The sequence below is a fragment of the Bufo bufo genome, chromosome 3 (genome assembly GCF_905171765.1).
Source record: "Bufo bufo chromosome 3, aBufBuf1.1, whole genome shotgun sequence".
Lineage (NCBI taxonomy): Eukaryota > Metazoa > Chordata > Amphibia > Anura > Bufonidae > Bufo > Bufo bufo.
Genome location: NC_053391.1, coordinates 37,851,694 through 37,876,433, shown reverse-complemented (window position 1 = coordinate 37,876,433; position 24,740 = coordinate 37,851,694). Strand labels below are relative to the sequence as shown.

General features: G+C 45.0%; 1 protein-coding gene across 1 annotated transcript in view; it reads left to right on the top strand.

The window, feature by feature from the left end:
• The first annotated feature begins 1,757 nt into the window (after positions 1-1,757).
• The window catches only part of KCNJ15 (potassium inwardly rectifying channel subfamily J member 15), a 68,324-nt gene continuing 45,341 nt past the window's right edge, over positions 1,758-24,740 (top strand). Inside the window, exon 1 of the mRNA XM_040423096.1 lies at positions 1,758-2,136. The gene's annotated coding sequence lies outside the window, so the exon portion shown is untranslated. The remainder of the gene's footprint in view (positions 2,137-24,740) is intronic.

The following is a 24,740-nucleotide window of genomic DNA, read 5'->3' as shown; positions in this document are numbered from 1 at the left end:
TCTGTAGTTAGCTACTTAGGGTCTCCGCTTTGTGTCAGGCCTAAAGTGTTGCGACTGTTGCTACAAGGACTCCAATACTTAAAGGGACATTGCACATTTGAGAGCTGATAAACACCCCCACGAACTCAATACAGTTCAGCGTTTTGCTCAGGAGTAATATTCAGGCACGTGCTACCAGACTACTTATGGGAGGGGGAATACTATAGTGCACGGTAAGATTGTAAACTGTTGTGTTGCACTGCAGGCTAACCCGTACTAAGCACCCAAACAATTGCTCATGTTTGCTTCAGGGTAATAATAGGTACGGCAAGGCAGTTTTAGTTGTGCCCGCCAGTAGATAAATTACCGCAAAATTTCCTACGGCATCCATCAGAGGGCGCCATGCTGTGCAACACAGGGGTCTCAGCCTTCGTGCTGGGTGTATGTAAATTTATTTTATGTTCTCAACATTTGTGGTTGTGTTTATTACCACGTGTTAGTAAAATTCTGTTTTGGCAAAAGCTGGTGTTGGAGTTGCTTTCCTCGTTCGTGACTTCGATGTATCCTGGGGAGCCCACCCCGGTACACGGCTTACAGCTTCACAATAGGATGCAGCCACAGTAAGTAGGAAAGCAATCGTAAAATATCTCATTGATAATCTAGACACATGTACATGGAGTTACCTTTTGCGTTACCCAAAACCAAAGTAAACCTATGAGTTCAGGAAAACCCAAGGTGTTTGGTAACCTAAAGTTAGCTCTGTAGCTGCTAAGGGACCTTATGTGACCCTACTCACTGGTGCATTGACCCTTCTGTCCACAGGTAGAAGGAAGAATGGGTCTGAGGAGTGTGCAGATTTGGACCAACTGGTGCACATGCCATGGGTGCTGGTTGCTAGGGGATGTCAATAAACCACTTTGCAAAGGTCAGGGTATTTAGATACAGAGTGAGCCTTTGCTTTACTCTTAGGGGGTCTAGAAGGCCCTGGCCACTCCTCTCTTTAAAGGGGTTGTCTGAGATTTTCCTATTGATGGCCTATCCTCAGTATAGGTCATCAATATGTGATCGTGGGGGGCCTCTTCCTACGCCAGTGACATCATGTTCAACAGACACATGGCCTAGGCGCTTCTCAGTCCCATTCAATGGACGGTGCTGAGCTTGTAAAGCTGCAAGGAAGCTGCGCTGCCTAGGAGCTCCGCTGCATAGGAGCTCCATAGGAGCTGCATAGGAGCTCCGCTGCCTTCTTAAACAGCTGATCGGTGGGGTGCTATGAGTCGGATCCCCACTGATCACATATTAATGGCCTATCCTCAGGACTCCCTCCTCCCCTGTCGATCAGATGTTTGAAGGGGTCAGCACGCTCCAGTGACATCATGTTCATCAGTCACATGGCCTAGGTGCTTCTCAGTTCGATTCAATGGATAACGCTGAGCTTGGAAAGCTTCAAGGAAGCTCCTCCGCTCACTGGAGCGCAAGTGCCTCCTCAATCACTAGGAGTCGGACCCCCACCGATCTGAGGATAAGCCATCAATATGAAAACCCCTTTAAATAGGTGGCTGGGTGGCCTAAAACAGCAGCATAGAAAATTCGTACAATTTAATTTTTCCCAGGGCCCCCTCCTCTATGTAAAATCTATGCCTTCTCATCGGTTGCCTGACCACATTCCTAATGTCTATACAAATTAAATTCGACCTATTGCAACTTCTGCAAATGTGGTCATCTCTCTGCATTGCCAAACTTCAGAAGTACGTGTTGCTGCACTCATTCCTTGTGTCTGCATAGCCACTCATTAACCTGCAGCTTTGATATGAGAAAGACTTCAACTGCCCTGGCAATGAAAGGGTGGCACTAAGACAGACCAAGAACACCCGCATTCCTAGCAAGTCCAACTATTTCCTTCAAGCCAGGTGTGTGTCTGGGTGCAGAGTGTGGCTGTCCCTTGCCATAGAACATGTGCTGGGCTGGAGATCTCAAGACATGCTGCTGACATCATCACTAGAAGTCTTCTCAGATTCCTCTGCTCTTTATAACATCAGGTGCTTGCTTACAACACAGGCTTGAACTGACTTGTTCCTGGGTGTCTGAGAACTGTGTTTACTAAGAAGTTGTTGAAGACATGTCTTCAGAACCTCCAAGGACTGTGACTCTCTGACTCAGGTAAGGACATACCTTCTGCTGCAGATGTTCTGGGACCTTAGATCATAGAGTAACCAACCTTGTTTTGTACACATTGTTAGCACAACTTTGCAAATCAGACTGCAACACCCAAGAAAAGTTTCTGATGTAGCAGAACTTGTCTTTCCTTGCTTGGTTTAGGAAGCTGTATGGAAAAGTTGGTGGCAATATAATAAGGCAGGGAGCCCTGCTGTGACTGCAGCTAGGAATTCATGCTTTGTATATGGTTTTATTTATTTACTTTTTTGTCTTGTTACATTTTTAGTTACATAGTATCCTAGACTTGAAAGCTTATCAAAGTGATAGTAAACAGGTTAAAGGAGTAGGAAATCTGGGTGACCACCAATGTGTCTTGGCTTGTTACCCAACTTTCCCAGAATCAAGACTGGCAAAGATGCTTTGTTATGCAGGAGCGGAGAAGATATTACTGCAGATTTTTGCTTTTAGAAACTCTATATAAGAGTATATTCGCACACAGTGCGGCATTACCATACCATTTGACAATATCACAATGTGTTTGGCCACTCCCAGAAACTGTAGGGAACAGCTGGAACTGAAGGCTGCATGCACATGAGGGTTTTTTGTTGTTGTTTTGTGGGATTTTTTGCATTTTTTTGGGCTACTTTTATCACAGTGAAGAAAATAGTGGTGAAAAAGGTAACAAGAGCAGCTCCTGTAAATCCATGTAAGAGTCCAGGGCAACATTAGACGACGTTTACGCTGAATTAGACGACTTCAGTTCAGTTTCCTTCTCCTTTTAACCACATCCTGACACAGTATGGGTCGACACAAACTGTACTATAAATGGATGTTGTAAGGGGGGGGGGGGTGTAATGCCTTTCCAGAAAACTAAAGCCTATGATAACCTAGGTGTTACTATCCAAAATCCCGTCATATCACACTCACAGGAGTCCAGAAGCAAAATAGACGCTCCACGGGGTTCAGGAGTCGAAAATAGAATTTTTTTTTGACCCTCCAGGGTCACTACTTTGCTTCTTCCATGTCACTGGCAGACTAAGGGATAGCTGAAGTATCCTCTACAAACAGCTTCCTATATCTCAGCTTCCTGGGATGATTGTGAGAGTGAGAAGGTGGGAATGTTAACTGAAGGTACCCCTGAATTCTTAGGATTTTGAGTGGAGCTGAATTTAGATATTCATTTTGAAGCAGACATGATCAAATGGTCATCAGACTTATAACATTACAAATACTTAGGGATATCCGCATCCTGCGAAAACCAGTAGGAAGAGAAATAGGAAACAAAAATATCCCTTTTATAAACTCAGCTGGTGGTTGACTAATTTTGCTAGCAAAGATTCCCAATTTTACCAAAATTTTTATGGATCATTCGTTGGCTTGTACGTAGAGATGTGACTAATGAATGGACAATAATTGGGTAAAGACGACGCAATCGTAGGTTATGGATGACGCAAATTTTAATTCTATGAGGGGTTGTCTCAATGTAGACCATAAAGGGTCAACCATATATCCTTTGGAGAAAGCCAAGTGGAGCCAACAGGAGATGACATGTTCCAGCTCCTTCCTAGCGTCACTACCACATCGTTCTAGCAGGTATCATGGAGACTGAATACATGACGAATGAACGTTGGTGGCAGACCCTAGCAATGGGTCTACCAATATCTACAACTCCTTTCATGTCCTTGTGATAATAACCTTTGTACCTATAAAAAACAAAATGATCAATTTGATCAGTTGAAACCCATTGTGCTGGACATGTTAAAAGATTCCACTGGATGGTCATGTTTTTAAATACAATGATTATAATAGGGGATAGAACTTCAGTTTAGAAGCATACAAAAAGTCACAAAAACTGCAATCATTAACAGGTTAAAACACAAAATAACAAAAAAGTCCCCATTGTTATTTAACCCATCAATGGACTTGTGAGAGTGGGAAAAAAAGAAACAATACACAGGAATAGCTGGAGAAAGGGGTGGAATAAAGTAAACAAGTAAACATCCTAATCTGTGCACCTAGGCTCATCCTTAAGTTGTGGAGTTTGTTTGTTTTTTGCTTGACTGACTGCTATCAGTGTTTAGTATTTTATTACGTTTATGTTGATTTGTTGTTTTCTTAGGACTCCAATATTTTTTTTGCCTTCTGAGAAGGCATCACACCATAACTGGAGAGCCCCAAGTTAGATATATGATGGTGGTTGGTTGACTCTAGAGACTTCAAAAATTTTCAACTAAAATGAATGTCATTTGGGTGAACAAATGATCATTTTAGCTGGCGATGACAGACTATTATAGTTTGAAAAGAATTAGGTCATGTGCAATAAATTCATCCAATAGTCAGGTGAAAGATCTTTCTTTGAAAGAATGTTCCTAGAAAGATCTTAAGTCCATCACCTGGCTCCATTGAGCAAGTATGGGCAGTTTAAACAACTGTAACGGCCAATATAAACTAAAATGTGTACGGCTGTGTCTACAAAATGAATGTTCACCAGATGTTTGTTCAACTGCTGTTCAACATCAGCTAACTTACTAATGTCTATGACCACCCTAATATTGGCTTGACTGAATAACTTTTTATGTACTCTTCATGTGGCGATGTGATAGGATTCGTTGTCACTGGCTTTACTCTGTTGAGTTATACAAAGCTCTGCTAATGTCTTGCTTTGAGCACTCATACTAAAGTTAACATAGAATGATTATCAGAAGGTTCAAAGTTAGACATGGTTGGATCTTATCCATCATGAACAAAAATGCTACATCCATAGAAAAAGACTACAAGACTGAGATAAATAGAACCTGTTATCTACAAGGCTTTGTACTACCATGGACATACAATATCGGGGTGTACCGTATATAGAGGGAAATGCAAATGCCACCCTTGTAGCTTCCCTTCTCTACAACTCTGATGGCGCTTCCCCTACCATCTTGTCTGTTCCTATAGACAACATGACCCTTAATGTCCTTTATTCACAGCACTTATGGTGGATTGGGCCAACCATCTTCTCCACTCCATGGGCTTTGAACTACCATGGACATACAGTACCGGGGTGTAATGGATATAGAGAAAAATGCAAATGCCATGCTTGTATCTTCCCTTCTCTACAACTCTGATGAAGCTTCCCCTACCATCTTCTCTGTTCCTATAGACTACATGACCCTTAAAGTGCCCTGTGCAGATTTTCATCACTCATGGTGGTTTGGGCCAACCACCTTTTCCACTCCATTGTTCTTCAGAGCAAATACTAGGTTTGAATATCTGGTACTCAGGGCTGGTGCAAGAATTTTTGCCAACACAAGCGAAGCTACATTTTGGCTCCTCCACCCCACTCGGTGGGGGTAATGTAAAAAGGAAGGGGTGACATAACATGGAGGAGGAGAAAAGTGACATGGAGGGGGAGAAATGTGACATGGAGGGGGTGATGTGACATGGGGTGGGATGAGAAATGTGACACGGAGGGGGTGATGTGACTTGGAGGGGGGAAATTGTGACATGGAGGGGGGAAATTGTGACATAGAGGGGGGAAATTGTGACATGGAGGGGGAGAAATGTGACATGGGGGGTGATGGATGTGACATGGGGGGGAGAAATGTGACATGGGGGATGATGTGCCATGGGGGGGAGAAATGTGACACAAAGGGGGTGATGTAAGAAGGAGGGGGTGATGTGACATGGAGGGGGCGAAATGTGACATGGATGGGGAGAAATGTGACATTGAGGGGGATAACTGTGAAATGGAGGGGGAGAAATGTGACATGGAGGGGGAGAAATGTGACATTTCTCCCCCCATGTGACATTTCTCCCCCCATGTCACATTTCACCCCCTCCATGTCACATTTCACCCCCTACATGTCACATTTCACCCCCTCCATGTCACATTTCACCCCCTACATGTCACATTTCACCCCCTCCATGTCACATTTCACCCCCTCCATGTCACATTTCTCCCACTCCATGTCACATTTCACCCCCCTCCATGTCACATTTCTCCTACTCCATGTCACATTTCTCCCACTCCATGACACATTTTCACCCCCTCCATGTCACATTTCACCCCCTCCATGTCACATTTCACCCCCTCCATGTCACATTTCTCCCACTCCATGTCACATTTCTCCCCCTCCATGTCACATTCCCCCCCATTAATGTTGTATAAAAAACATTGTGCTCACCTGGCCCTGGTCCCGTTTGCAGCAGCTCCTCTTCTGTCTGGTCCTGGTATCTTCTATCTGGGCTTCAGACAAGTTTGAGGACCTTTCCCACTCAGCCAATCAGTGGCCACAGCTATGTCAGGTCAGTGATTGGCTCAGCGGGAAATCACTGGCCTGAAACGTGACACAGCTGCGGCCACTGATTGGCTAAGTGGGAAAGGTCCTCAAACTTGTCGGGAGCCCAGAGAGAAGATACCAGGACCACACAGAGGAGAACAGCTGCGGGCGGCCAGCGGCACGCAAGTGATTTATTTAAAAAAAAAAAGTTTCATCTTTCCACCCCTCCTTGGCTTGGCGTCTCTGCGCCCTAAGGCAGCCCTTCGGTTTGCCTTATTATAGCGCCGAGCCTGCTGGTACTACACTTACTAGATGCATATTGTTTAACATCAGGGTTGTCCACATGGAAGCTGCTGTAGATGTGGCCTTCAGCAGACCTTGTGTCTACTGACATGAGCTCATGTGGTTTCTGAATGTCATGATGATGAATGACAATTTTGTCTTGGTAATCTCGAATCTTGGTAAATAAACCAAGCCTGACTACTGATAACTTCACATGCCACTTTGTCTAATGACAGGCTTTATGTCAATGGTGTTGTTAGGCCCAGACCCAAGTGGCACTTGCCCCAGACCATCGATCAACACTTTTGACTGTATCTGAATCCCAACATTCATTTTTTTACAAGGTTTTCTCTGCCATGATTTGCCAGTTTTTCCCTGAGGGTTTGATGGCCCTGTAGGTGTTGTGGGCCTCTGCTCTGCAACTTCTCTAGAAATCTAATGGTATTGTATGTGTCATAGGTTTGGGTTATGGACGGCCTTCAAGATCTGTATCTCTACAAGAGTACTATGTAAATCTGTCTTAAGAAAAAATTAAAGGGGAATTCCACTTTGTCAGATTAGATTCATACCCCCTTCTCCCCAGGGCTATAAACAAGTCTCATATATTGATCTCAGGTTACTGGTCCTCACAGAAGTCTATGCTGATGCAGGCATGGAAATAGGTCCACCTCCCCCATGGTCTCAGACTTCTAGGCTTTCTAGTTTTTTACACAATATATCATGTAAAGTAAGGGCTTTACCTGCGCTTATACTGTAGAATATGTTATACTTCTGTATGATTTACACGAAGTGTCATAAGTGCCTTGCAACAGACATTTACAAAGGGCTGAAATGGCGCCACCGAGAGCGAAAGCACCCTGTGAAAACCTGATGGAAATATAGTAACTTTTTCTATAGAAATTTGCTTTGCAGAACTGAATGTAGGAACTGGGGTTGATAGATAGACATGAAATAGATCAATTAATAGATATGAGATACATAGATAAATAGACAGATAAATAGATAGATATGTATATATATAGCTTATATCAGACCTCCAGGACCCCGCCAACCAGCACAGTCCCCTTCAATGTTTACCCAGTGGCTCCTGTGTATCGGTGGCCTTCTCCGAACACCATGCACATGTGCAGATCACTGTGGCCCCTTCATCATGCTAATCGGCAGGGGTCCCAGAGGAGTTTGTCAGTGTTTCTTTCAGTGACACATTCAGCTCTGCTACATGCGTGCCCCCACTACAAGTGTACATGAACCCGCCGCTCTCACGCTCCAATCTTCTGCTGTTTTCTATGATAAGTAGGAGGTCAAAGTTTAGGCTTTCTCTTTTTATGAGACGGTGAATTGTCTTAAGTGTTCGCACAACAGCCGCATCATAAACTCTGCTTACTGCCAACATCTCAAAAGTTACTTCACAGGAAAGTACTGTAGAAATATCGGTAAATTACCGCGCCCAGGATCCAGCCGAGGACGGTCTATGGAGTCTCCTGTACATTATAATTCAATATCACCTCTTAAAGGGGCTCTCTGGGAATGATTTAAAGTGGCTGCCAGCAACCTGTCCTCGAATGTCCTAAGGACTGGTTGCCTCTACTTGCAGAGTTGCCTAGGGGGTGAGAGGGCGCGACCTTACTGCACTGCTCTACAATAGATGGCTATGAAATGCCATCATGACTGAGCACCCTAGCGGGAAAACTCACCGATGTGGAGTATATGCAAGAGCCTGAGCGTAGTGCCTAGTGAGGCCATGCCCCCTCACACTCCTAGGCAGCTTTGTAAGTGGTGGCAACCAGTCCTGGTCACATTCTAGAACAGGTTGTTCCCGGAGAACCCGTTTAAAGAGTTTTCCAGGATCTGGTCGTCTTTTAGTAAGGCCCCTCAGTGTATGATACCTATAGAAAATGACGTCATCACTTCGATCAGCCATTGGCTGTGGCAGCACATGTGACCCTGTCCCAATCTGGGAGAAAACAAGCCAAGGACTGGAAGATCGCACTAGCGGCAGCACGGATCCGACAGGCTGTTCACCCGCCAGAACAGCTTGCCGGAGTTCCTAGCCGCTAGTGTGAAACTAGCCTTAAAGGATTATCCTATCACAGCTCGCGAGGTTTGCCCTTTATGCTGCACCTCTCTCCCTATCACAGCTCAGAAGACGTGTCCTTTCTGCTGTAACTCTCTCCCTGTCACAGCTCACGGGGAGTGTCCTTTCTGCTTCGGTTCTCTACCTATCAACTCAGTGGTGTGTCCTCTCTGCTGCAGCCCTCTCCCTATCACAGCACAGGGGCGTGTCCTTTTAGCTGCTGCTCCCTAGCTGCCATAGATCAGGGGTGTGTCCTTTCCTCTGCAGCTCTCTCTATATCACAGCTCAGGGGACATGTCCTTTCTGCTGTAGCTCTCGCTCTGTAAGGGTCCATTCACACGTCCGCAAATGGGTCCGCATCCGTTCCGTAATTTTGTGGAACGGATGCGGACCCATTCATTCTCTGTGGGGACAGAAAAGATGCGGACAGCACACAGTGAGCTGTTCGCATCCGCATTTCCGTGCCGCGGCCCCGAACTTCCGGGCCGTGGCTCCGCAAAAAATAGAACATGTCCTATTCTTGTCCGCAATTGCGGACAAGAATAGGCAGTTCTATAGGGGGTGCCGGCCGGGTGTATTGCGGATCCGCAATACACTACGGACGTGTGAATGGACCCTAAGGCCTCTTGCACACAACCGTATGTATTTTGCGGTCTGCAAAAAACTGATCCACAAAAAATACGGATGACGTCCGTGTGCATTCCGTATTTAATGGAATAGCTGGCTCCTGATAGAACAGTACTATCCTTGTCCGTAATGCGGACAATAATAGGGCAAGTTCTATCTTTTAGCGGAACGGATATACGGAAATATGGAAACGGAATGCCCAAGGAGTACCTTCCATTTTTATGCAGACCCATTGAAATGAATGGTTACGCATACGGTCCGCAAAAAAAACGGAACGGACACGGAAAGAAAATACGTTCATGTGCAAGAGGCCTGTCACCGCTTCTAACAGAAGATTAGGCTGGTGTCAGTTGAAGGCTGGAACTGAGCATGTGCGACCACCTAAGCAATGTTAGTAAAGTGGTCAGAGAAATGAGGAAAAGCACAAACAGCAGGTGGCGCTAAATTTTTAATGACATGCAATCACAAAACTATTCAGATCCATATGCTGGTTTGAAAAATGTTAAACATTTTTAATGGGACGACCCCTTTAAGTGCTCCGTCTTAAAGAGGTAACACCTGGAACCCCATAATCCTACTGAGGAGAACTCAGATCACCCTAGAACCCTATATGTCTTGTTCAGGAGAACCGTAGGAGCTCTGGGGGTTACAGCTTTAGGGTCCATTCACACGTCTGCAATTTCGGAATTGAGGACCTATTCATTTCTATGGGGCAGCACGATATGCTGTCCGGATCCGGAATTGCGGATCCGCACTTCTGGGTTTGCAATTCTGATCCCGAAAAAATAGAACATGTCATATTCTTGTCCGCAATTGCGGACAAGAATAGGCATTTTCTATTAAGTGTCGGTGATGTGCGGTCCGCAAAATGCGGAACGCACATCGCTGATGTCCGCAAAACACACACGGACGTGTGAATGGACCCTTAAGGGCTTGTTTACACAACCGTTTTTTTTGCGTTCCGTATACGGGCTGTTTTTTGCGTTCCATATACGGGCCGTTTTTTGTGTTCCGTATACGAAACCATTCATTTCAATGGTTCCGCAAAAAAAACCGGAATGTACTCCGTATGCATTCCGTTTCCGTATTTCCGTTTTTCCGTTCCGTTGAAAGATAGAACATGTCCTATTATTGCCCGCAAAAGTCAATGGGTCCGCCAAAAAAACGGAACACATATGGCAATGCATCCGTATGTCTTCCGTATCCGTTCCGTTTTTGCGGAACCATCCATTGAAAATGTAATGCCCAGCCCAATTTTTTCTATGTAATTACTGTATACTGTATATGCTCCCCTGGAGCAGAGGTCCGGCGGCACAGCGAAATAGCGGCAGGACGGATCCCGACAGGGTGAACAGCCTGTCAGATCCGTCCTGCCGCTAGTGTGAAAGTAGCCCGCAAAACACGGACACCTGCAATGTGTGATCCGCAATTTGTGGACTGCACATCACAGACACTATAATAGAAAATGCCTTTTCTGGTCCGCAATTGCGGACAAGAATAGGACATGTTCTATTTTTTTCAGGAACGGAATTGCGGATCCCGAAAAAACGGATGCGGATCCTGAAAATGCGGATGTGGATCCCGAAAATGCGGATGTGGATCGCATTCGTTCCAGCCCCATTAAAAGTGAATGGGTCCGCAAATTTCGGAACGAATGCGGACCCAAATTACGGACGTGTGAATGGACCCTTAATATGAGCCCAAAAAAGAGTTGATGAGATCTCATCCACCTCCATTTTTTGAGACATAAAATCTGTAGCATATTTGCTATGTGTGAACATACCCTAAGGCTGGGTTCAGACCTGAGCGTCTTTGATATGCGCGTTTAACGTGCGTTTTTGATGCACGTTTTTGACGAGCGTTTTTTGCAATAGTAAACGCGCGTTTGACGCGCGTTTGTGTGATTGAGGCTGGGTTCACACTTGAGCGTTTTACAGCGCGTTCAAACGCGCTGTAAAACGCTCAACACATGAAAACCAATGCTTCCCTATAGCCCTGGTTCTCACTTGAGCGTTTTACAGCGCTGAAAAACGCGCTGTAAAACGCCCTACGCTCAAACAAGTACTTGAGCTTCTTTGGGGCGTTTTGACACGCGTTTGTGGCCATAGGACATTGCAGTCAATCACACAAACGCGCGTCAAACGCGCGTTTACTATTGCAAAAAACGCGCCTCAAAAACGCGCCTCAAAAACGCGCGTTAAACGCTCATATCAAAGACGCTCAGGTCTGAACCCAGCCTGACTGCAATGTCCTATGGCCACAAACGCACGTCAAAACGCCCCAAAGAAGCTCAAGTACTTGTTTGAGCGTAGGGCGTTTTACAGCGCGTTTTTCAGCGCTGTAAAACGCTCAAGTGAGAACCAGGGCCATAGGGAAGCATTGGTTTTCATGTGTTGAGCGTTTTACAGCGCGTTTGAACGCGCTGTAAAACGCTCAAGTGTGAACCCAGCCTAAAGATGAATTGACATTCGGCAGGTTTGTTGGAGAAGGTTCTGCCCCCTGCATCAGAATGGGGCTTGCAGAAATCCACCTGCCGGCTGCAGAAAACTGTTGTGTGTGAATATGCTCTAAGTTCTAGCTCAGTTACCAGCCAGGAGCAGGTTTGGCTTGCTGGGACTTCTGGTTCCACTGCAGCTTCCTACCCCAGGTTTGCCAGTTCTTCGTTCCGACAGCTGCTTCCCCTGACAGAGCGTCGTTTCCTGTTGCTTTTTCATCCACCACGTAAATAGAACCGCCAGACTGTGTTCCTTGGACACAGGTAGAAATGACTTCTTTGAAGTAGCAGACATTTCTAATCGCGCTCGGCCAATGAAAGCATATTCTGTGTTATTGACACAGGGAACGCTGGAGAGAGGAGAACCGCATGCTACGTCAATTATCTGCTTCTCATTCTCTTTTTTCTTTTCTTTAGGACCATAAACAATTTCCTCCTTTCCATTTTCTTAGAAGTTTCAATTAACAGTTTCTTCTCCACCCAAAGGCAAATGTATCCCACCTAAAGAGGACCTCACACCCCTCCTGGCCTGTCTGTATTAGGACATTCTGTAGCATCTTTTCTTAGAATTCTCATCTGATCCTCTGTTATTCCTCCTAGAAATTTATGACAGCCAGGTGTTACCAGTTGGGGGGGGGGGGGGGGTGTCCCTGCACATTCTAAAGCCTCATGCACACGGCCGTTCCATGCATTGGTGTCCACAGATCAGATGGTATAATCTAACCCCCAGACGCTTGTCGGGGAGGCGTAGGCCGAAGTGGAACAACTGTACAGATTGAAAAAAAAAATATGACGAATATTCTAAAAAACTAATATATTCGATATAGTGCTATATATTCGTTTTTTTTTTATATTTGTCATTTTTCCCATCTAAAGTCATGATTCCTCCCTGCTTAAGTTGCTTGTGGGCCAATGACTCATTGGCCCACAAGCAAGAAGCAGGGAGGAATCATGTTTTCAGATGTAAAAAATTGACGAATATTCAATATAGCGAATATATAGCACTATATTCGAAATATTCACGAATTCTCGAAGTTGCGATATTCGAGATAAATATTCGCAATTCGAATATTCGTGCTCAACACTAAAGGAGAGGTGGCAGGGGCATTTAAAGGAGAGGTGGCAGGGGCATTTAAAGGAGAGGTGGCAGGGGCATTTAAAGGAGAGGTGGCAGGGGCATTTAAAGGAGAGGTGGCAGGGGAATTTAAGTGTCCATGACTCCAGGGAGCTGTGGAAAATCTGCACATTTGACAGCACATGAATAGGACTGCAGGGATAGGGGAGGAAATTACTTACCAATGCTTAGTAAAGTAACCCTCCATGGGCGCTAACTGTAAGTGGAGCCCTCCTATACATGTTCTGAGGGGAGCGTGACGCATCATGAAAGGGAGTGGGTTTCCAAAAAGTGGGAGTGCCCACATCTGGAAAAAATTTTGGTGGCGTGCTTGGGGTATTCCCACTTTATAATGTGATGGCATATTATTGGGATGATGATCCTATCTCAGTGGCGCCACCTGCTGTGCGGAGAACACGTGCTGTGTCCGCTTCATTCTCGGGGGCTGTCCCAGAGGTCTAACCTCATAGCTGCCAATTGTCCTGACTTTGCAGGGACTGTCCCAGCAAATTCAGGCTGTCATGTGGCAAAAGGGAGAAGCTAATGTAAACACCGCCCCGGCAGGTTTCGGCGTTCCTGGGGAGGGGCTTACATGATCAAATTTACCAACTAAAATGTTACAAAAAGTATATGACCCCACTAATTACAGAGTGACAGCATATCCTAGCGATTTGCTATCACGTTAGCGGGTGGCTATACCTCAATAATGCTTAGAGCAGAGCTCCAGGGGGCAGTGCGTGATAAAACAACCCCAGGCTTCGCATAAGACACTAGGCCTCAGCTATCAAAACGGCTGTGGTGAAACTACGACTCCCAGCATGCTCCATTCATTTCAATGGAATTCGGAGAACAGCCAAGCAAGTGTGCATCTTGGGAGTTGTAGTTTTACCACAGCTGGAGTGCCAGAGGTTAGCCATCACAGAAATACTGGCCTCGTCATCCATAGCAATCAATCATAGCGCGGTTTATACCTGTTCAGAAATGAAAGCTGCACTTTGATTGGTTGCTATGGACAACAAGGTTGTTAGAGACTTTTTTATAAATGAGGCCTACTGTGTTATGCCTAGAGTATGGTGGGAGGTGGCGGTCTCGTGCATCACCTACTGAGGGCCTGCATTAAGCAGTAGTACAAGGGGGCAGATTTAGGAAAACTGACTAAACGGAAAACTGCCTTTGTTGCCCATGGCAACCAATCATAATTTTTACCACAATTTTGAAAGATGAGCCATGATTGGTAAAAATACCTGTGTATTCAGGAAAAAAAAAATGCCTAGAACGCAGCTGCTATACTTCATTGAAAAAGCAAAATGGCGACCCCTCTGGGAACTGTAATGTCGGCCATTTTGTTTTTTCACACTGCATTCCCAGGACCAGACAGATGTAACTAAGGCTACTTTCACACCTGCATTCGGGTGTCCGCTCGTGAGCTCCGTTTGAAGGGGCTCACAAGCGCCCCCGAACGCATCCGTCCGGCCCTAATGCATTCTCAGTGGACGCGGATCCGCTCAGAATGCATCAGTCTGGCGGCGTTCAGCCTCCGCTCCGCTCAGCAAGCGGACACCTGAACGCTGCTTGCAGCGTTCGGGTGTCCGCCTGGCCGTGCGGAGGCAAGCGGATCCGTCCAGACTTACAATGTAAGTCAATGGGGACGGATCCGTTTGAAGATGACACCATATGGCTCAATCTTCAAACGGATCCGTCCCCCATTGACTTTCAATGTAAAGTCTGAACGGATCCTCTCAGGCTACTTTCACACTTAGAATTTTTTTCAAACTATAATGCAGACGGATCCGTTCTGAACGGATACAGGGATCTCAAGTCTCCCGGAGGTTCAGGGAGTCTCCCTCCATTAGATAGCAGCTCCCTGACACCCGCATGTGAAACAATATATCCCGGAAAGGTTTACTGATAGCAGAGCAGAGAGATAAGAGAAGCGACCGATGACACAGAGTTTACATTACAGGTTGAATTAACCCTTTAGGGTCAAATTGGCTTCTCAAGGAGATATATATGTTAAAGGCATCCCTCCTTCTGTCTCATTCAGTAGCTATAGAACTATTGAGAGAGATGTATTTTTTTTAAATACATTTACACATTTAACCCTCCATTTCAATTATATTATTTACCCCAGTGTTAAATTCACCCCCCTTGGATGCTTGTTTTTTCCCTACAGTGGGGTAGATAATTACACACAGGGTTTTAAAGAATAAACTTCCTGACTCAGACCAAGAGCCGACTCAGCGAGTCAGCAAGTGAATGGAAGCATCCGCGCATGCGCATTGCGCAACCTAAGCTTCGGTTCACTTGCTTCTTGTCAGCTCAGCGAATGAACCGATTCATGTGAAAGATCCGACATTCCCATCTCTAGTTTACTCGCAGTAAACCTTTCCGGCAACCTGTAGCAGTGTCCCCTTCTCGGCGCGTGTGCACAGTGCAAGAAGAAGCCGATGCCAGCAGTCCGCAGCGGCGCATCAGGCTGAGCCTGTGCGCACGTGCGGGATCTCAAAGCGGGAGGGAGGGGAGGGAGGGGAGGGAGAGGCGGCACTGGGGAGTAGAAGGCGGCGCTGGGCACGAACGGCGATGCGTGCGGCCGGGCACCATGCATCCACAGACCTCCCCTGCTTGGGCACCTTAATTCAATGATTGACAGGTTAGTAAAACCTTTTTTTCCGCAGAATAAAGCCACAAATAGCTTTTATAAGGCCACCTTAGAAATCTGAATGCTACCCTGGACATGAGCAGATGTTTAGCTCACAGGGCTTATAGGTGGTGACAGAATCCCTTTAATCAATTACATAAATATGATAATTTGGGGCAGGGTAATGAGCCCAGCCCTCCACACCATAGAGCAAAGTGTGCAGATACTGCATGTTTAGAAAATGTAATAAAAAGTTTGTGAAAGAAAAAAAAAGAAAAAAAACCTGAAATGAGAAGTGCACCTCCCTGAAATGAGTTTTTGCAGGTTGGGATGTCTGCGGATACAAACGTCTGCATTATAGGAGCGGATCCGTCTGAGCAGACATCAGACGGACCCGCTCTGAACGCTAGTGTGAAAGTAGCCTAAGACAGATAGTGGAGTACATAGAAGAGAGAGATCCCAAAGCAAAGATTAAAACGCTCCCATTATAGTGTTTTTTCATCTAGGATTAAAGGGGTTTTCCGAGATTTTAATACTGATGATACTGATGTCCTCTGGATAGGTCATCAGTATCTGATCCGTGGGGGTCCAACTCTCAGCGCCCAGGATATAGGAGTCCAAGAAAACCCTATTAAAAGGGTTTTCCGAGAATTTAATACTGATGACCTACCCTCTGGATAGGTCATCAGTATCTGGTCGGTGGTGGTGGGGTTCCGCCAACTGGGACCCCCGCTGATCAGCTGTTCGAAAAGACAGTGGCACTCGCTACCTTCTTGAAAAACCCTTTTAAGGGGGTTTTCTTGGACTCTGGGGGCTGAGAATTAGATCTCCACAGATCTGATATCTGAGGATAGGCCATCAATATATGAATCCCGGAGCACCTCTTTAAAGACTCCTGCACACAACCGTGGGGCCACTGTGTCCATGTTAAGGACCACAAAACACAGGCTCCAGCCATGTGCACTCCGCATCACGGTGCAGACCTATTGACTTGAGTGGGTCCGCGATCCGTAAGATGCAGTGAAATATAGGACACACCCAAAAGCCGACGGAAACAAGGCACACAGAAACCCACATAAGCTCTTTCGTGGGCTTCTAGGTATGTGCATCTGCAAAAGATAGAACATGGCCTATCTTTCGCCGCATCTTGCGGACCCATTGAAGTTGGCCCCAGGGTCGTGTGCATAATGCCTAAAAAACATAAGTTAAAATTAACAAAGATCAGTCTTAGGCCTCCTGCACACGACAGTATTTTTTCACGGTCCGCAAAACGGGGTTCCATTGGTCCGTGATCCGTGACCGTTTTTTCGTCCGTGGGTCTTCCTTGATTTTTGGAGGATCCACGGACATGAAAAATGAAAAAAAAAATCTAAGTCAAGTTTGCCATTGAAATGATAGGAAAAAACGGACACGGATCACGGAGACGGATCACGGACGCGGATGACAATCTTGTGTGCATCCGTGATTTTTCACCCATTGACCGTGAAAAAAATAGGACAGGTCATATTTTTTTCACGGCCAGGAAACACGGATCACGGATGCGGCTGCCAAACGGTGCATTTTCCGATTTTTCCACGGACCCATTGAAAGTCAATGGGTCCGCGAAAAAAAAAACGGAACCACGGACTCGGATGCACACAACGGTCGTGTGCAGGAGGCCTTAATATAAGACATAAGATCATATTTGACAACTCTCCCAGGATGTCTGGAAGGCTCCTGGATAAACGTAGAGGCCTTCCAGACCAGTTCTCCAGTCTCCTGGCAGGCTGGCACCTCCTGGAAATCAGTCCCTAGCCATGCGTGGCACCGGGATAGTGGCATCGGTCACAGCCCCAGCATCCAATTATACTGGGGTTTGTCTTGAAAGTGGTAGAGCTTGTAAATAGGGGCATGTCTAGCTCCAAAAACATTACTGGCCTAGGCCTAAGTAATCCTGAATCTGCAGGGCCCCCTCTCACCCACTTTTTAGGAAAGTGGTGGGTGAACAAAGTTGCAAATTTTTGAGCAAAAAAAGGGGCTTATGCAAAAATCTGCGACATTTCTATGCCAGGAAACATATTCTGCAGCTCAGTGCAGAGGTGCTCAGTCTTATCCGCCCTTGTTCCTAATAGCCAATTTATCTCTGTCAATATGTCCAGGAGATAACCGAAGACCCCCGAGGATGTCCCCCCACAGAATGCACACTCCCGGCAGATGGTAAGACTCCATCCTAGGCCCCCAGTGACCGCTCCGTGCTGCAGACATAGAATATTTTGGGCTAGGAGAAGATGAGTCCTTGGCTTCTATTTACTGTGATATCTATTGGTGCAAGGTCCATATTGTTATTTTCTTCCCCGTTATCAGGAGCAATAAAGTTATGTACGAAATCCAAAGTCCCGGGGCTGGCGGTGCACAGGTTGACAATGCACAATACCAGGGCAGCCCGCCATGCATTCTGATTAATGCATCAATATACAGTAATCCCCCTCTCAGACGTGCACAATACAGGAATTGGAACAAGAGAAACCAGTCGGGTGGGTGCTGGTGCGGCTGGTGAATAGCTGGGTAAGAAAATATGTTTTCAGCACACAGCGAAGACTAAACTAGATTTTCTACAATGAGATTTGCCTCCTGCTGCACGAAACCTGAAACTCTAGGGGATTTTTATATATATTTTATTGTATTAGTATAGTATAGTGTATAGTGGAGGGACGCCCAAAGCAAAACTCAGGGTGGCTCCCCTCTGCAGGTACTGGTTCATGCATGGTTGGCGTGGAGCTTGAGTGCAACAAGAGTGATGGTGACGCACTCATTGCACAAAGGCCAAATTTGCATATCCAACAGAACCTTGGATAAAAAATAAAAACAAACAAAAAAACTTTTAATCAGGTGAACCACAGCTTTGTGTGTATGCGGACAGGTGGATAGCGAAATCCATCCTCCCAACATGTGCAATAAGGGAGACTTAGGAGACCCCTGTTCATATTAGATGGTAGTTTGGTCCCACCACCATTCCCTTAATGTGACTAGCTTTCTTCATAACCTGCCTCTGTCTGTACCCAAGATCCCCATTTTATGACACCCCATTTGTTTTGAAGCTACAATACCCAATATACCTGGAAAGTTGGCAGTTGTATGGCAATGATGGAAGTTGTAGTTTTGCAACAGATGGAGAGCCATAGGTTGAGGACCAGTGGTCGTCATGGCCTAGATGCTCTTGGTTTCCCACCAGTGGGTTGTAAGCTTGTACGTCCTGGTCAAGCTTTTATTTCATTTCCGCATTCTTTAGTTGTGGCATCAGCTGTGTCATGGCTGCTTTCTTCCTGAGCGGAGCGGAGGTTGGGAGTGGTAATGACTCTGGCTACAATAATTACAGTAGCAGTCCTCACACTGATGTTCCCCAGGCCTGGGGAAGTGATAGGAGGGCATACAATTTCTTTTCCTCGAGTACTGTGAAGTAGAGATGGTTTTCTCTTTGTGGATCTCTCAGAGTTAAATAGGGTAAACGTGAACAAAACTCCGGGTCTAGATGGATTACACCCAAGAGTGCTTAAAGAGCTCAGTTCAGTCATTGCCCCTGTTTATAATTTTTAAGGATTTTCTAGGGACTGGTACAGTGCCAAGTGATTGGCGCAAGGCAAACATGGTGCCCATATTCAAAAAAGGATCTAGGTCCTTCACAGGTAATTATAGACCAGTTAGTTTAACTTCTGTTGTGGGAAAAATGTTTGAAGGAATCTTAAGGGACTATATACAGGAGTATGTGACTGTAAATAATATTATAAGTGATAACCAGCATGGGTTTACCATGGACAGAAGTTGTCAGACTAATCTGATTTGTCTTTATGAGGAGGTGAGTAGAAGCCCGGACAGAGGGGCGTCTGTGGATGTAGTGTTTCTGGATTTTGCAAAGGCTTTTGATACTGTCCCTCATAGACGTTTAATAGGTAAAGTAAGGTCTATAGGCTTGGAAAGTATAGTCTGTAGTTGGATTAAAAACTGGCTGAAGGACCGTGTCCAGAGAGTTGTGGTCAATGATTCCTATTCAGAATGGTCCCGGTTATAAATGGTGACCCCAAGGTTCAGTGCTGGGTCCTCTATTATTTAATTTATTTATTATTGATATTGAGGACGGGATTAATAGCACTATATATATTTTTGCAGATGACACTAAGCTGTGTAGTACTGTACAGTCTAAGGAAGATGTCCACAAACTACAAGCTGACTTGAACACACTGAGTGATTGGGCATCAACTTGGCAAATGAGGTTCAATGTGGACAAATGTAAAGTTCTGCATCTTGGTAGTAATAATCTCTGTGCCTCATATGTCCTAGGGGATGTAGCACTGGGAGAGTCACTTATAGAGAAGGATTTGGGTGTTCTTGTGGATGGTATATTAACAGCATACAATGTCAATCAGCTGCTTCTATGGCCACCAGGATATTGTCATGCATTAAACGAGGCATGGACTCGCGGGGCAGGGATGTGATACTACCACTTTACAAAGCGCTGGTGCGGCCTCTGGGCACCAGTCCATAGAAAGGATGCACTGCAGCTGGAAAAAGTACAGAGGAGAGCGACTAAACTGGTAAGGGGCATGGAGGGTCTTAGTTATGAAGACAGATTAAAAGAATAGAATTTATTTAGTCTTAAGAAGAGACGTCTAAGGGGGGACATGATTAACCTATACAAGTATATAAATGGGCCATACAAAAAATACAGCGAAAAGCTGTTACATGTAAAATGCGCTCAAAAGACAAGGGGGCGCTGCCTCCGACTGGAGAAGAAAAAGTTCTGTCTCCAGAAGCGTCAAAGCTTCTTTACTGTAAGAACTGTGAATCTGTGGAATAGACTTCCTCAGGACGTGGTCACAGCAGGAACAGTGGACAGTTTCAAAAAGGGTTTAGATGAATTCTTAAAAGTAAAAAACATAAATGCTTATGAAAACATGTAGAAATCTGAGTCTTACGTCCTTCTGGGATTTGCGTCCCCACCTATCCCTTGGTTGAAATTGATGGACTTTTGTCTTTTTAACTGTATTAACTATGTAAAAAGAGATAGTGGTTCTCTGGAGTTCAGGTCTAGCTCTATGAGGAGTGGGCACATGTAGCTCTAGCTCACTTTATCCAGTAGCACACGACTGACTGAACTGGGGGCGGATCTAAATCCAACACCTAACTTCATACAGGGGCAGAGTCACAATTATTAACCTCGACTGATCCACAGAGACATGCTGGTGTATTACAAGGCATTAACATAGTAAATAATATTATGCAACAAAAATAATTTGCAGATAACCTATTCTGGGGTTCTGCAAAGACAGAGCCACACCTGTTCGTGGGTTAAAGGGTTATTCCCATATGCTAGGATATGCTCCCAATGTCTGATAGGTACAGGTCCCACCTCTAGCATCCACACATATCCTGAAGGGCGCATGCGTGGCCACCCTCCATTCATTTCTATGAGAGTGCCAAAAATTGCTATTTCTATCAGCCCCATAAAAGTAAATGGATCGGTGGTCGGTCTTGCATGGTGCATCTCCCATTCATTTCAATGGGACTTCCAAAAAATAGCTGAGCATGTCGCTTGGCTATTTTCACCGCTCCCATAGGAATGAATGGTGTAGTGCACCTTCTGGGACTTTGTGGACTCCGTTCTAGGTATAGGTGTGGGTCCCAGAGGTGGGAACTGCACCTATCAGACATTAGGCTCATACTCTAGCAATATGCTCCCAATCTGTGAGATGGGAATAACCCTTTAAATTTGGTATAGCAGCTGAGCTCCATGAAAGTTAATGGAGGTGAGATGCAATGCCACACTCAACCAGGCTGTGGCCAGGTGTGGCACGGTTTTTGAAAGAAAGCAGCCATATTTTTCCACTGCAGCTTTTCTACAGGGACGTGTGCATGGATATATCCTTCAATAATGTATAGGTAAAAAGGAAGGAGAGGGCTTTTTAAATGAGAGGGTTCATCCCCTATAGTCCTGTACATGTGGACTTCTTTACAATCGTACAATCTACAGATGTATTTAAGCTTCTTCTGTCCACCTGCTTTGACGGGATCGAGAGTTCTAGTCTTTTCGCACTTGCAATAATATTTGTAGGACATTCATCCTGGCTGTTTCGCCAGCTGTTCCCTTCAACATCTGAACTCTGCAGCACAAGCAAATAGATACATCTGCCAGGAAGATTCTCGAAGTATCTGGATAAATGACTAACCAACCATAATGTCCCCAACATGTACTGATCCCTGGCACTGACCTTCTAGATAAGCTGCTGTGGTGACCTCATAAGATGTATGGAAATGTATCAGCGGAATACTTGTATAGATGTGCGGCAATGAAGATGAATTCTACATTATCACAGGTAGTGCTATGTAAAACATAAGACCTAGAGTTGTCCATGAACTTTAGATAGAAATTGGTCAAATGCCAACAGTTATCCTGAGGGGTCATATAGGACATGACAATACCTTTCTAACAACCCTGTACCTCACATGGATCCTGAGGTCTCACCATGAATTGCTCTGATTGTTCTGTTAGATTTATTTCAGACTGGAAACACAGGACATGCTCCCCTTTTCAAGGGAGCATGTCCTTTCTGCTACAGCTCTCTCCTTATCACAGCTTAAGGAGGGTGGTGTCCTTTCTGCTGCCACTCTCTCCCTGTAACTGCCTCAGCTTCTAACAGAAGATATGGCTGGTGGCAGTTAAAGATTTAAACTGAGCATGTGCGACCACCTCCGTAAGGTGGACAGAGAGATAAGGAAAAGAAAAAAACAGCAGGTGGCGCAGTACAGATGCATTTTTTTAAAAGCTCAATCGCGATATTAAAATTTTAATTACATCCAATTACTAAAATATTCTGATCCAAAAGATGTGGCTAGAAAAGTTGTCTAAACCGGTTTAATTTGACGGGAGCACCCAACTATCTTATATGTATGCGGGCCTCCTGACACTTGGAGAAGTTTCATCATGAGTTTCATCATGCTAAGTCCTTCTGTTCTCAGGGGAGAGAACACATGTACACTTGGCCGAACCCTGTGTATGGGGGAGTCGGGATGAATATATGTCGGCCAAACCAGCATTCTTTGGAAAGCTGTGGACAGTGTATGCACACCTTTAGTCCGTACACAAGGACTGACTCTTAAAGTGCCTTTTAACTATCTTGATAATCTAGATGTGACTGTGGTATGTGAATAAATGAGGATTTTTTTCATGCTGAACTGGTCATTCTTACGCTGATTATTATTATTTCCACTTTCTTATTTTTGTAACCAAACTCTTCGTAATGGCAGCGCAGATGTTGACTATTCCCAGCGGCTGTGTTCATTTAGATTAATTTGTTTAAATTCCATCAAGCAAATATTTCTATGATGGCGGCCGAGGCGAAATTAGCATTTGTTTTTTAAAACCTTCAAACTTTTTGACTGTCCGTGAAAAGAATTGGACGAGTGGTTAAGTCAATGGGAAAATGGATTAGCGCAAAGTTGAAACGCCAAAGCATCATTAACCGCCTTTAAGGCTATTTAACCCATTAAAGGGGTTTTCCAGTTTGCTTCAGCATGTTTTAAAATAATCATTTGTAATTTTGTAAAGTCTTCCTTTACCATTGTTGCTCCTATCTCCTGTTCTGGGCTTTGGTCACATGACCATGTCCATGCAGCTCTTTCTCATTTCCTGTGATGTCATGTCCATGGGCGGGGCAGTGATAGGGGAGTGTCTATGTAACTAGCTGGGTGGGAGGAGCTATAAACTAGCTGGATGTTGTTAGGGGCGGTGCTGGAGCTGTGACAGAGAAAGGAGAAGTGCATCATAGGTTTGGTTGGATGCAGGAACAGGAAGTGCTAAACATGGTAAAAACGGGTCAGGAGAGTCCAAATTGAAAATAAATGAATAAATACATGGAGAAGATGTACATGAGCTAAGCAACTATATGAGCGGGTCTGTTAAAAAACACAGAAATGTCCTTTAACCTGTGTAGCTCAAATGTACAGCATGGGATCTTGGGCTTTAAACTGCTTAAACCTAAACTCATCCCAATTGTAGATGTACTGAATGAGTTAAAACCTTGCACAATCCAGCGGGAGCAAGTCAAGTGTCTGGCTGTTGGATACAGCAAAGGACCCTGTGTTGAAGACAGAAGGGGTATATGACTGGATACAGGCAACCGGCGATCATATGATGGCAGAGCCGCCGGGTCTTAGCAGACCCAGATCAGCTCTGCCACTGACTAATATGAACCCAATGGGCTGTATTCCCCTCTAACTGGGGCTCCCATAGAGGTATCATGCTAAAATATCAACTGTGAATGCCTCCCAGAGATCTTTTATTTTTTTTACAATATATAACTTATAGTTACATATGTAAAAAAAAAATCCTAAAATACCAGTCAAAAGAAAATACACAGCTCACGCCAACCCGAACCATTGCCATACAACCCGTTCAGCTAAGGCTTTGTTCACATCACCGTTCAGCCTTTCCGTTCTCCTGCTCCATTTAGGAGTAGGAGAACGAAAAGGACGGATTCGGCTCATAACTGAGCCAAACGGATCCTAAGGACCCCATAGACTATAATATACATATTACATATCAGAAGGACAGAAATTCAATAGAAAATCCATTTTGAAACTTTATTTTGCACCAGTTTGCAAATTTAAATAATCAAGAACTAGAAATAATAAAAAAAAAATAATTAAACTGACACAAAATTATTATGGCAGCCCAACTGGAGCTACCAAAAAACAGCTGATCGCTGGGGGCTCCAGGAGTCATACCTCCACCAATCTGATACTGGTGATCTATCCTAAGGATAGGCCATCATTATTTATGTGCCACTGTACCTTTATGAAACTTTTTATATGTTATAGGGACCTATCAAAAGTTTAGATCGGTGAGGGTCCGAGTGTTGAGAACCCCACCGATCTCTAGAATGATGGGAGAGGGGCATGCGCTTAGTGCACTCTCTCTCCTCGCTGCACAAAATGGCGTGCGCTTCTCTCCCCTCGTTCTAGTGATCGGTGGGGGTTTCGGTGCTCGGGTCACCTTCATTTCAAAAGTTTCATGAAAGTACGGTGCCAGTTTAAAGTCCTGGACGAACCAACTTGTTGGTCATATGTCTGTGATGCAATAA